Genomic DNA, 11,147 nt, shown 5'->3' with positions numbered 1-11,147 from the left:
ACTTGTAAATAGGAACTGGAATTGTATTTACATATCAAAGACCACTAGGGATGAGATAATGGCTAAAAAGGATATAAAAAGGGAAATGCTGAACGAAGGGCCCGGATATTGACCAGACTGGTTTCTGGCATTCCCGTCTGCTCGCGAGAAGAAATTTTATTATTTTATCCAAATTCTGTGTCTCTGTGTATTTCTTTCCGAGATTTCTGCAACAGGGTGAGTGATGCTGAGATCTAAGATGTGATGCTGGGATTGATTCATGGTGTGATGCTAAGATTTAGGCTGTGAGTGCTACCTGCCATAAGGGTGAGTAGCCTGGATAATATATAAGGGAAAGAAGAGGGTCACTGCTTATCACTTGTCACTTATTGCTTTTTGGCTACTTCACTGTTTTGTTGCTTTCTGCCCACCATGAACTGTTTCTTCTGGGTGATGCCCGTTTGCCATGAAACCCTGCCTTGGAGACTGTTTCTTCTGGGTGATGCCCGTTTGCCATGAAACCCTGCCTTGGAGCCAGGCAACTATGAACTGAAATCTCTACAAACTGTGAGCTAAATAAACCTTTCCTCCTTTATCTATGTATCAGGTATTTTGTCTCAGCAATGAAACTAAGATACTGGGGCAGGTGGGACAGCAGACCACCCTGTGCTCCCCCAGGAACATGGATTGTATTGGCTTTGCCAGAGGTCAGTGTAGGGAGAGGATGGTCACACTTTTCCTAGATATTCCATTTCTAGAATTTATTCTGGACATGCAACCTGAAATAGGTCCAATGAATCACACATAAGAATATTCAATAGACATTATTTATTTTGATTTTTTAAAAATGGATTTTGGTTGTTGTTTTGGTTTAGTTTGGTTTTTTGAGATAGTGTCTCACTATATAATTCTTGCTGGCCTTGAACTCACTACGTATCCCAGGCTGGCTCAAACTGGTGACGATCTTCTTGCCTCAGCCTCCCAAGTGCTGGGATAATAGTTATGTGCCACCATGTCCAGTGATTTTTTAAAATGGAGACAAACCAACATTTCAAAATTGGAGATTATATAACATGTGATACATATGTGAGTTTATAATTTAGGGATAGGAAAACTATTGTCCATGGACCAAACCCACCAAACTAATTTTCCCATCAACTGTCCAGAGACTTGAAAGAACAATATTTCTGGAATTTGTTCTTTTGTTTGTTTAGTTTTGGTACCAGGGATCAAACTCAGGACCTTGTACTTTCGAGGCGGGCACTATGCCATTGAGCTAAATCCCCAGCCCTGGAATTTGTTCTTGATAAACTTATTTTTATTATAAGCTAACCTATCCTTGTATTCAAGATGCTTTGTGTTTGTTTTTTAATGGTACTGAAGACAGAACCTAGGGCCTGGCACATGCTAGGCAAGCACTCTGCCACTATGTTATATCACCAGCCCCTGTCTACTGGCTTTGTCAATAAAGTTTTATTGCAACACAGCCACATCCATTTTCTTAGATGTTGTCAATAGCTGCTTTTGCTGGACCAGCAGAGTTGAGTAGTTCTGACAGAAGTATATCCATCAATGTCATGCACTATTATAACAAATCATCAGAAATTTAGTGGCTTAAACAATATCAATTTATTCTCTTTTTTTTTTTTTGGTACCGGGGATTGAACTTGGGTCCTTGGGCTTGCACAGCAGGTGGTGAAACCACTGAACTAAATCCCCGGCCCTTCAATTTATTCTCTTACAGTTCTAGAGGTCAGATGTTCTAACATCAAGGTGTTGACAGAGCTGCATTCCTTTTCAAAGTCCTGGAGTAGAATCTGTTTTCTTTCCTTTTCTAGCTTCTAGAAATCACTTGTATGACTTGCTTGTGGTCCTGTCCTGCTTTGTCAAAGGAAATACCACAGGACCCTATAAGAATATTAAAAGAAAAAAAAAAAAAGAAGAATATTAAAAGCTGTTGTGGTCAGCTATGATCCATTTCCACTAAGAAATGGATAATGAAGTTTAACTGTGGCGTTTAAAGTAGAAATTTAAAAAAATAAATAAACAAAAAATAAAGTAGAAATTTTGCCAACTCAGTATTATTCCCACTTAGGATAAAGAGTCAAGGAATGGATCCTACAGATTATAGTTTATAATGCAAAAACCATTCAGCTCTGAAGTCATTGATTTTTTTCAGGGACTGTCTTTATACAAACAACAGTATTGACTGCTTTGCAGATGTTTGTCATGATAAGATTGCATTCATTTATTGCACAATTGATTGGATTGCTTGATCAACCATTTTGTATAATTTTTGATGCTAAAAATTCTGCTTCATAAGGTTTTATGACAGTTTGAAGAAAACAGCCCATCCTGTGGCTGATCTGGAGACCTTCATCTGCCAGAGGAACATCTCTTAGGGTTTAGATCTAAAATATCTCAGAGGCAAGGCTTTGGAAGGCGATTGGATCATGGAGGTGCTATATTCCTCTTGAATTTATCTGCTAAAGTGTTCAGCCCGGGTGTGTTGTTAAGGGGTGGGCGGGGCTAGAGGGAGTCTACTAGGGGCGTGGCCTGGAAGGATGTGTCTCCCTCTGCAGCTCCTCCCCTCTCTCTGCTTCCTGGCCATCATGACCTGAGCAGCTTCCTTCTGCCCAGGTCCTTCCACCAAGCTGCTTCTGTATTTGAGCCTGCCCACACTGACTGAAATTCGTGAAGGATTGCCTGGAGTTAGAGGCCAGCCTGAGCTGCACAGTGATTTCAAGGCAAGGCTGAAGTACAGACCTTGTCTCAAAAAACCAGACTGAGCAATGAAGACACACTAGGAGCTTCCTCCTTGCAGGAGATGCTCCCAGTGCCCTGAGATAATTAGACCGGGCCAGCCTGCAGACCCAGGGATGACCTCTCCCCGATTTCTAACCCTGGTGCTGTGACCTTGCGGTGCACTTTTCCTAGCAACCTGAGCTTTAGTGCCCTCTGGTGACAGGAATTGTCTCTTGTCTGAAGTCTGAAGATTGACATCCATCTAGTTATACCTGCTGCTGTATAGGATTTTCTGTTTATGCGGAAACTGAATTTCGTCCTTACAGTTAAGAAAAAATCTACTAAAATTGTATAATTAACAAGTCTTTAACGTTTCATAAGACATGTAACTTCTGAAATCTTCAGATGTTCTTTGGATTTCCTTTTTTTTTTTTTTGGTACCGGGGAACTCAGGTCCTTGTGCTTGCACAGCAGGCAGCGAAACCACTGAGCTAAATCCCTGGCCCTGGATTTCCTTTCGAATGTAAAGATTTTTTGTTTCTGTGAGACAGTAAATTTCAGGTTTTGCTTGTGACCACACTTTTCTCCTCAGACAGCCATGGTTTTTAATATCATTGATATCATTTGTCCCAGTGGCTGCTGACAATCACTGAAGACTTACAGAGCTTTCCAAGGCCCTTAAACCTTTATTGTGATCAGTAAAGGTTTGTTACTTGTTAATGAACCATATGCATAAAAGGATTGTGTGCCTGCTGTTTATAAATGAGAAGTTATGGGTTTGCCTAGCTGTCTGTAAACAGATTTGCTTTATCTCCTGTGCTTGTGAACTTGCTGATGCTAAGCCACACAGTCTTCCAATTCCATGTGAGTTGCTTGGCCAGACTGTTCTACATTGCAACACAGACTGGGGTAGCCTCGCTCCCAAAACGTGTTTTTCAAGTATCATTGGAAGGTGCCTTGAAAGAAGCGAGTGAATACCATTTTATTCTCACTGATTACATAATCATTTTAGGGTTAATTTACCATAACTTCTGATTTATCTTCAAAGATCAAGTTGGTCTGGGAACATTTTAGCCTGAGTATTTCCTGGCTCCAACCATTTTGTCAAATAAACAAACTGCTTTTTACAGAAAGTCAACGCTGGTTTCTTTTCCAAATCAAAGAATTCTTTTACCATGTAAACAACCACCCTCTGATTTTATTTGTCTTTGATAGGTCTCCCACCACCTCAGCAGCTATTATGTATAGTAGCTGCCCTCTTCCTATGGTGCCTTGCCCCTTCCCCTGTGTGACATCATGCCAAGATGGTTGTTACCACCAAAGAATAAACCCTTCTTCCCAGCATGCCCCTGTTCCCACCTAGAGAGTAACCTAATACTCACCTCCTACCACCTAGTGACATCACCGGCTCCTCCATTCCCTAGTCACTACCTCACTCAACCCCGCCTCAGCCCCTACAAACCCCACCCCAGTCTCTATAAAAGACTCTCCCTGCCCCGGCCATATTGCTTTTGTCTCTCCTTTGTTCAGAGACAGCCCGGCAGATCTATTCCCCTAATAAAGGCTTGTTGTGGCCTGGTCTGGTCTTGGTCTTGGGCCCTTTTACCTGACATTTCTGGTGCCGTGACTCGGATGGTAGATGGTCCATTAATGGACGATCCCCCGCAGGACGGGGTTGATCGACCTTTTGGCCATCTCCAACAGACCTATCTGCCATTGCCAGGACCCTCCGGGGCTTTCTACCTTTGCCATTGCTGACACTACACATCCACACCGGTCACCAATGCCTGGGTGAGTAGGCAGTTCAGCCTCCCTCTCGTCGGGTTCTCTGTCTCGTTCTCTCTCCCTCCGGGGACTTCTCAGAAATCCAAGCGCTTGGTCAGAGAAACCCCCACGGCCTCTGGGCCCAGGACCGTGCCCCTGGGAGACGTCCCATCGGCCCGCCTCCTCTCGTTCTCTCCCTCTGGGAGACTCACTCGGAGATTGTCAAAGGAGACAAGGACACTTCTCCCCTTTGTCTTTCTCCCCAGGGGCTGCCTCCTCCTCATCCGCTCTAACCTGGGGGCCCAACAATCCAAACCCCGCCCCTCAACGCCTCCGGGCTGCCTTCTGGCACAACTCAAACCCCTCGGATTGTTGGGACCAGACTTTAAGCCAAAAAGACTTGTTTTCTATTGTAATCAGGTTTGGCCTCAGTATAAATTAGATAATGGGTTTCCATCCCCCAAAAATGGCACTTTCAATTTTAGCATACTGTGTGATTTACACAACTTCTGTCAGTGCAATGGCAAATGGTCAGAAATCCCCTACATACAAGCCTTTTCTACCTATGCTCTTAACCCTCCCTCTGTCAAAACTGTTCTCCTCAAATAGTCCTAGCCTGAGCCGATCACTCACTGCTCATACCTCCCCCACTTTATAACTCTGTTGATAGGACAAAGTTTTAAAGTTTAATAGATTAGCTATTAAAGTAGTTGTGGAAGCAAACTAGGTAGTGTATCCCTTTAAAAACTTGCCTTAGCCCATTGCTTCTGCTGTTTAAAGTGAAGGTTATATCTTCTTTGATCTGTAGCTCCACTATAGATAACATCCTAGCTCTGAAGAACAAAGTGGGAATCCTTGAACAAACTTGTGATATACTGCCTTAACTGTCATGTGTTTAGGGCTGTAATCAGTGACAGAAACCACCTGTGTCTAACCATTAAACAGGAATTGGAACTTTATTTACTTAACAAAGACCACTAGGGATGAGATAATGAGATAATGTCCTTAGTCTGTGACTACAAATGTGATCTCATCAATATTAATATCCAAGTCTCCATGACTCACAGTTTCCAACAGCTTGACATCAAAATTTGCCTCCTTGAAGTGTATGTGGGAATCCCCAAAGAATGTATTTACAGCGTCCCTAAAGTTGTGTGTTTGGTAGAGATCCCTCTCAATCCTGGCCCCCAGAACCTCTCCACCGGCTCCACCTGCTGCCCATGGGGCTCAGCACGCATCGGAAGCCTGGTGTGAGAGAAAAGCCTCATCTCCCTGTCAAGTAAGAACACTCCCTCAGTGGGGCCGGGGATTTAGCTCAGTGGTTTCACCGCCTGCTGCGCAAGCGCAAGGACCCGAGTTCGATCCCCGGTACCAAAAAGAAAAAAAAGAAGAACACACTCCCTCAGTTGGAGGGCTGGCAACACAGGTTTCTGAGCCTCCAACCACAAGCTTAGTGATAAGCTCTTTCAATTCAGACACAAAGCCCTTTACCACCTCAGGCAGAAAATCGTGCTGCCTGAAGAGGAGCAGCCAGCTCTGGAAACAGCCCTTTCTCTGCCCTTTCACTTGAGTCTGCCTGGCTGTCAGTAGGTTCTGGGGCTCCCCCCCACACCCCGAGAAGAGATTGATGGGACAAGAGGCTGCGACCCAAATTAACACATTCAACCAGGCCTCCACACTGTCTCCAGATGAGACGCTTCTTCAAAAAGATGGCTTTTAAGGATTGGAAATGTTCTGCCCTCTAAAGTAGCCCAGTAAACCATCTCCAATTCTAGCAAAAGACAGAAATTCTAGGGGAAATAGGAGTGAGAGAGCCATTTGTAAGAAATCCCACTGTTTCTCAGTAGCCCCGATGACCTGGGACCTGAGAGAAAACCTGTGGTTTGCTCATGGCAGGGAGGGTGCACGATGGTTTATTCCAGCCCTGACCCTACCTCCACGACCCCCAGTAAAGAGAACAACCCCTGGGCCAGCAATTCAGCTCAGTGTTGCCAGCACATGTCTTGAAAGCACAAGGCCCTGAGTTTGATCGCTGGTACCAAAAAAAAAAGAGAGAGCAACTCCTTTGGTGGAGGCCAAACATGTTTGTTCTCCACTCCATCCTCCTCAGAGGCACACTGCTGGGTTATTTTGCAGGCAGAAAAGGATTCAGTGATCCAGAGTTTCTCAATAAAGGGTCAATTTTACAACAGTGGTGTTAAGAAGAAGAAATTAATTTCTTAGAATATTTACTATGCGCCAAGCACAGCGCTAAACAATATATGGGTGTGATCTCATTGAATCCATAAACCAAGTGTATGAAGTAGATTTATTATCCCAATTTAATAGCAAAGTAAATTGAAGTAAAAAGTAAATTCTTATCATCAATAAGGCCATGCTACTATTAAGTATTGAACCCAGAAGCCCAACTCCAAAGCCCAAGCTTTTAATCACAATACTACACTGGCTCTTGACATTCCAATGTGAATATATCAACCCAAACCCTCTCTGGAAACGGAAAAACCCTCACAGAACAGGGTTTGATCAAAGGGTTCCTTTGGAAATCACTGCCATTTAGTCTGAGTTCCAGAAAGCCTTGTGTGACTCCGGGCTGTGTGTCTTCAGAAAAATCTCACCTCGGAACCATTATCTTCAATGACATAAATCAGACACAGAAGTTTAAATATCACATTGTTTCTCTGGTGTGAGAAACCCAAAGGATAAAGAAGGAGCAAAATTGAGGGTAGATATTGAGAAGAACAACTTGTTCAAATGAGAAGGGGAACAAGGGAGGGGAGAAGAGGAAGGGAAGGAAGGAGAAAGGGACTTTTAAAAAAGAGAATAGAAGGGGGAAAATGGAAACAAAGCTTTTGTAAATGGAGAGGGGGAGAAGAGTTGGAGGGAGGGAGGGGAATGGGGAAAAAACGAAGAAATAGGATATATTATGTGCAGATACAAATTCCCTGAGGTGAGTGTAATCAATATATAATACATATGTACTAATAAAAAAGATAAAATTTAAAAAAAAAAAAAGATAAAGTTAAGGTCAGGGGGATTTAGTTCAGTGGTGCTGCTGCCTGCCTTGCAAGCACAAGGTCTCGAGTTCGATCCCCTGTACCAAAAAAAAAAAAACGAAGAAGAAAGTCATGCCACTTTCCAGGGCTTCCTCCCTCACAACTACAAGGCCAGGATGGTGACAGGCAGTGTGGCCCCCATGGTCAGCCCCAGGGGTACCACAGATCAGGCAAGGCTGCCCCAAGAGAAATGCCAGCCCTGGGCAGGACTTTCTATCACCAGAGGATTCAACTTTATTATTTCAGAAACCAGCAAGTTCTGTCTCCTGGGCTATGACTCTGGTTCAATTTACCACCAAGTAATTTCACTAAAAATGAGCTCAGAAATGAAAAATAAAAAGGCCATTAAAAGTTTTATTAAAGTACATGCCTAATGGCTATTTTCAAATAAAATTCCTTAACTATTTTATTCTTTACTTTTTTTTCATCAAATGGTCGGGGCTGTTTGATGGATTATGTGAAGCCTCACTTTAGAAATTACATTGCTTTTTTATAAAAAAAAAAAAAAAAAACACACAAAGAATTATGTTGCTTTTTTTTTTTTTTTTGGTATCAGGGATTGAACTTGGAACCTTGCTCTTGTGAGGCAAGCGGTGAAACCACTGAGCTAAATCCCTAGCCCTCTATGTTGCTTTTTTTTTTTTTGGTACCGGGGATTGAACTCGGGTCCTTGCGCTGGCGTAGCAGGCGGCGAAACCACTGAGCTAAATACCCGGCCCTCTATGTTGCTTTTTAATGACCAAAAGATATATGACGTATTTTCTCATCTGAAAGGAATACAGTTGACTCCCGAAATTTGCAGGGGTTGTGTTCCTAGAGCACCTACGAATTGTGAAAAGCCGTGAATTTCAGTTATGGTCAGAAAAATGTCTACAAATGCCTATTTTCATAGTTTAAACCCTAAGTACACTATGTCTCCGGCAGCTATGTAATTTAACTTAATAAAATACTGTATTAATAAAGCCTTAGAAGGTGCAGGGCATTTTGGCAGCATGTCAGGGATCTTAGGGCTTTAAGAAGAACAAAACCCGAGAACACTTGAGATAGTTACACGCGGTACAGCAACCATAATGCTTGGAATACTGGTGTATCTGCCCAGCCAATCAGCAGCAAGGAAAATTGAATAACGCTCTCAGATTGGCTACTTGCAAACCTTCCACCAAAAAAAACAATCATGGAAGATTTTTGCGGTTTCAACAAAGGTGGAGGGGGCGTCCGCCAGCAATTATTAGTTAGGTTCTAAGGAAAAATTCACTAATGACTGAGGCCTGGAACTCTGAACTGCGACTTGCTGGAGGTATACTGTATCAAATTCAAGTCTGGTAAAAGCAACAGTGACAATTTTCTCCTTTTCTTCAATATAATTGTATAAGACCTTTTAAATAACAAGAAATCAGTTCAGTTATTAACCTTCAAAAAATGAGACTGGGGGCCCAGGGATTTAGCTCAGTGATTCTGCCACCTGCCTCAAAAGCGCAAGGGCCAGAATTCGATCCCCAGTACCAAAAAAAAAAAAAAAAATGAGACTGACAGCCAGATATAATAGTGCGTGTCTGTAACCACAGCACCCTTGAGGCCGAGGCAGGAGGATTTCAAGTCCAAGCCCATCCTGGACAATTTAGGAACTTGGTGAAACCTTGTCTCAAAATAAAAAAGGGGTGGAGATAAAGCTCGATTCAAAGGCCCTGGGCTCAATCTCCAGTGTGGGGGAAAAAAAAAAAAGAAGAAAAGAAAATCAGAAATGAGACTGATAATAAAAATTGAGAGACATCTGAAACTCACAAGGATCAGAACTACTCAGGAACTGTAACCTCAAGCTGTGATAAAATCCACCCATAGAACCAATTCATTTGCATCTCATTTTATGGGACACGGAGTAGAAGAGCTAGTGTCACAGTTCCATTATCCCTGTTCCTCGTGCATATTGCATTATGAATTAATGTAGTAAGGAAAGTTTAACAGCAGCCTTAAAGGAGTACGCAGAGCAGGTTACTCTGAGGTGCTTCCTTTCTGTGAACCACAGTTTACCATCATTGTCACCACCCTCTCTAGCCCTGAGCTAACGACATCAGAGGCCCTGATGCTGGAAGCCTAAGCGACAGGACACGCCTGTGAACTAAGAACTGGAAAGAGAGCCCGCCCCTTGGGGAACGGCCAGCCAATGAGAGACGGCTGTGATGATGTAATGCCTTTTCCCCCCAGGCCTGTCTTCCCCTAAAAAGAAACAAAGATAACAATACAGTGGTCTAGGAGTTTCGGATTCCTTCTGCCTGAGCAGCTCCTGCCGTGCGAAGCCATCTTCCTGATCTCAGGAGCAGACAAGATCTCTGGTTTGGGAATGGCGAGGGTTTTAAACGTAGCCACAGGCTGGAGCCCACGGTGACAGGTGGAACCGAGGGGCCTCGTTGCAGACCCTGCCCCTGCGCTTCGCGGGTCTCCCGGACCGGTGGCACACTGTCTGCCCTTTCCAGGGACCTCTCCAGCCACCAAAGAGGGTGGCGGGACCCTGTGCGTTAAGGACGGAGTCCAGGGCACCGTCCCAGCGTGTTTATGGCATCTAAAATGTGTGTGGGTACATGGTGTTACAGGAAATTATCAGAGGCATCTGCAAGCAGAAATGTCTGAGCTCTGCTACGCCGTAGCAGGGCCTTCTTTATGTCTTTAGTCTGAAGATAATTTCTCCCTTGCTGGGAGCTGATGGGGACAAGCAGGAAAGGAGGCTTCCTGTGAACACTGGATGGGGTTTTTGGACATCCACAAGACAGAACGTCGCAGGCCAAGAGGAGCTGGAGGAGCAGGCTGGGGTTGGGGAGGGAATCACGGCGGGCCGGAGCATCCTGTGGGGAAGAGTAGCTGGAGATAAATCTGGAAAGACACATTAGGGCGATGGCACGACTTTGTTCCGGGCAGGTGAAAGAGGTGGTCAGAAGTGGACTTTGCTGGAAAGTCTGAAAAGGGCCGGGGAGAGAGACTGGTGCGGTGAGCCCAGTCCTTATGCTTGCGAGGCAGGCGGTGGAACCACTAAACTAAACACCTGGCTCGCAGGCAGTTTTCTGACTGCTGAGCTGGGGCAAAGTGGGGTGTTAAGAGCCAGGAGCAGTGGGCACAACCTTTGCTTTGTCAATTGAAAACGTTGTCTTTCTGGAAAGCACAGTCTTATTCCCAGGGTCTGGGGCTCCTCAGTTTTAGACTACAAATGGAAGATAGTCATCCTACCTTCCTGTCACTGTAGTGAAATACCTGAGATAACTGACTTGTAAGAGAAAAGGTTTATTTTGTCTCATAGTTTCAGAGGTTCTGGTCCATGACTGACTGAGCTGTTGCTTTAGGCCTCTGGCATTGGTGCCAGATGGCAGTGGCTGGCAGTGGTTGGCCGGGGAGGTTCACCTCATATCCAGGAAGCAAAAAAGGAAGAAGGAGCTGAGCTCCCACAATCCCCTTCAAGGCCACACCCCTAGGGACCTGAAGACCTTCCTCCCAGGAGGCGCAGCTCTTTTTTTTTTTTTTTTTGGTACCGGGTATTGAACTCGGGTCCTTAGCTTGCGAGGCAGGTGGTGGAACCACTGAGCTAAATCCCCGGCCCAAGGAGGTGGCGCTCTTAAAGTT

General features: G+C 44.3%; 1 long non-coding RNA gene across 1 annotated transcript in view; it reads right to left on the bottom strand.

Moving 5' to 3' along the window:
* Nucleotides 1-1,450: 1,450 nt before the first annotated feature.
* Nucleotides 1,451-11,147, bottom strand: part of LOC147823429 (uncharacterized) — a 42,438-nt gene continuing 32,741 nt past the window's right edge. The window contains exon 2 of the long non-coding RNA XR_015443927.1: nt 1,451-1,887. This is a non-coding gene — a long non-coding RNA (uncharacterized LOC147823429). The remainder of the gene's footprint in view (nt 1,888-11,147) is intronic.

The sequence above is a fragment of the Heterocephalus glaber genome, unplaced genomic scaffold, assembly GCF_053883595.1.
Source record: "Heterocephalus glaber isolate CG9 unplaced genomic scaffold, H.glaber_assembly_v1.0 deba00001586, whole genome shotgun sequence".
In the NCBI taxonomy this organism is placed as follows: Eukaryota; Metazoa; Chordata; class Mammalia; order Rodentia; family Bathyergidae; genus Heterocephalus; species Heterocephalus glaber.
Note: the sequence above shows the minus strand (reverse complement) of the source record. Positions and strands in the feature narration are given on the sequence as shown.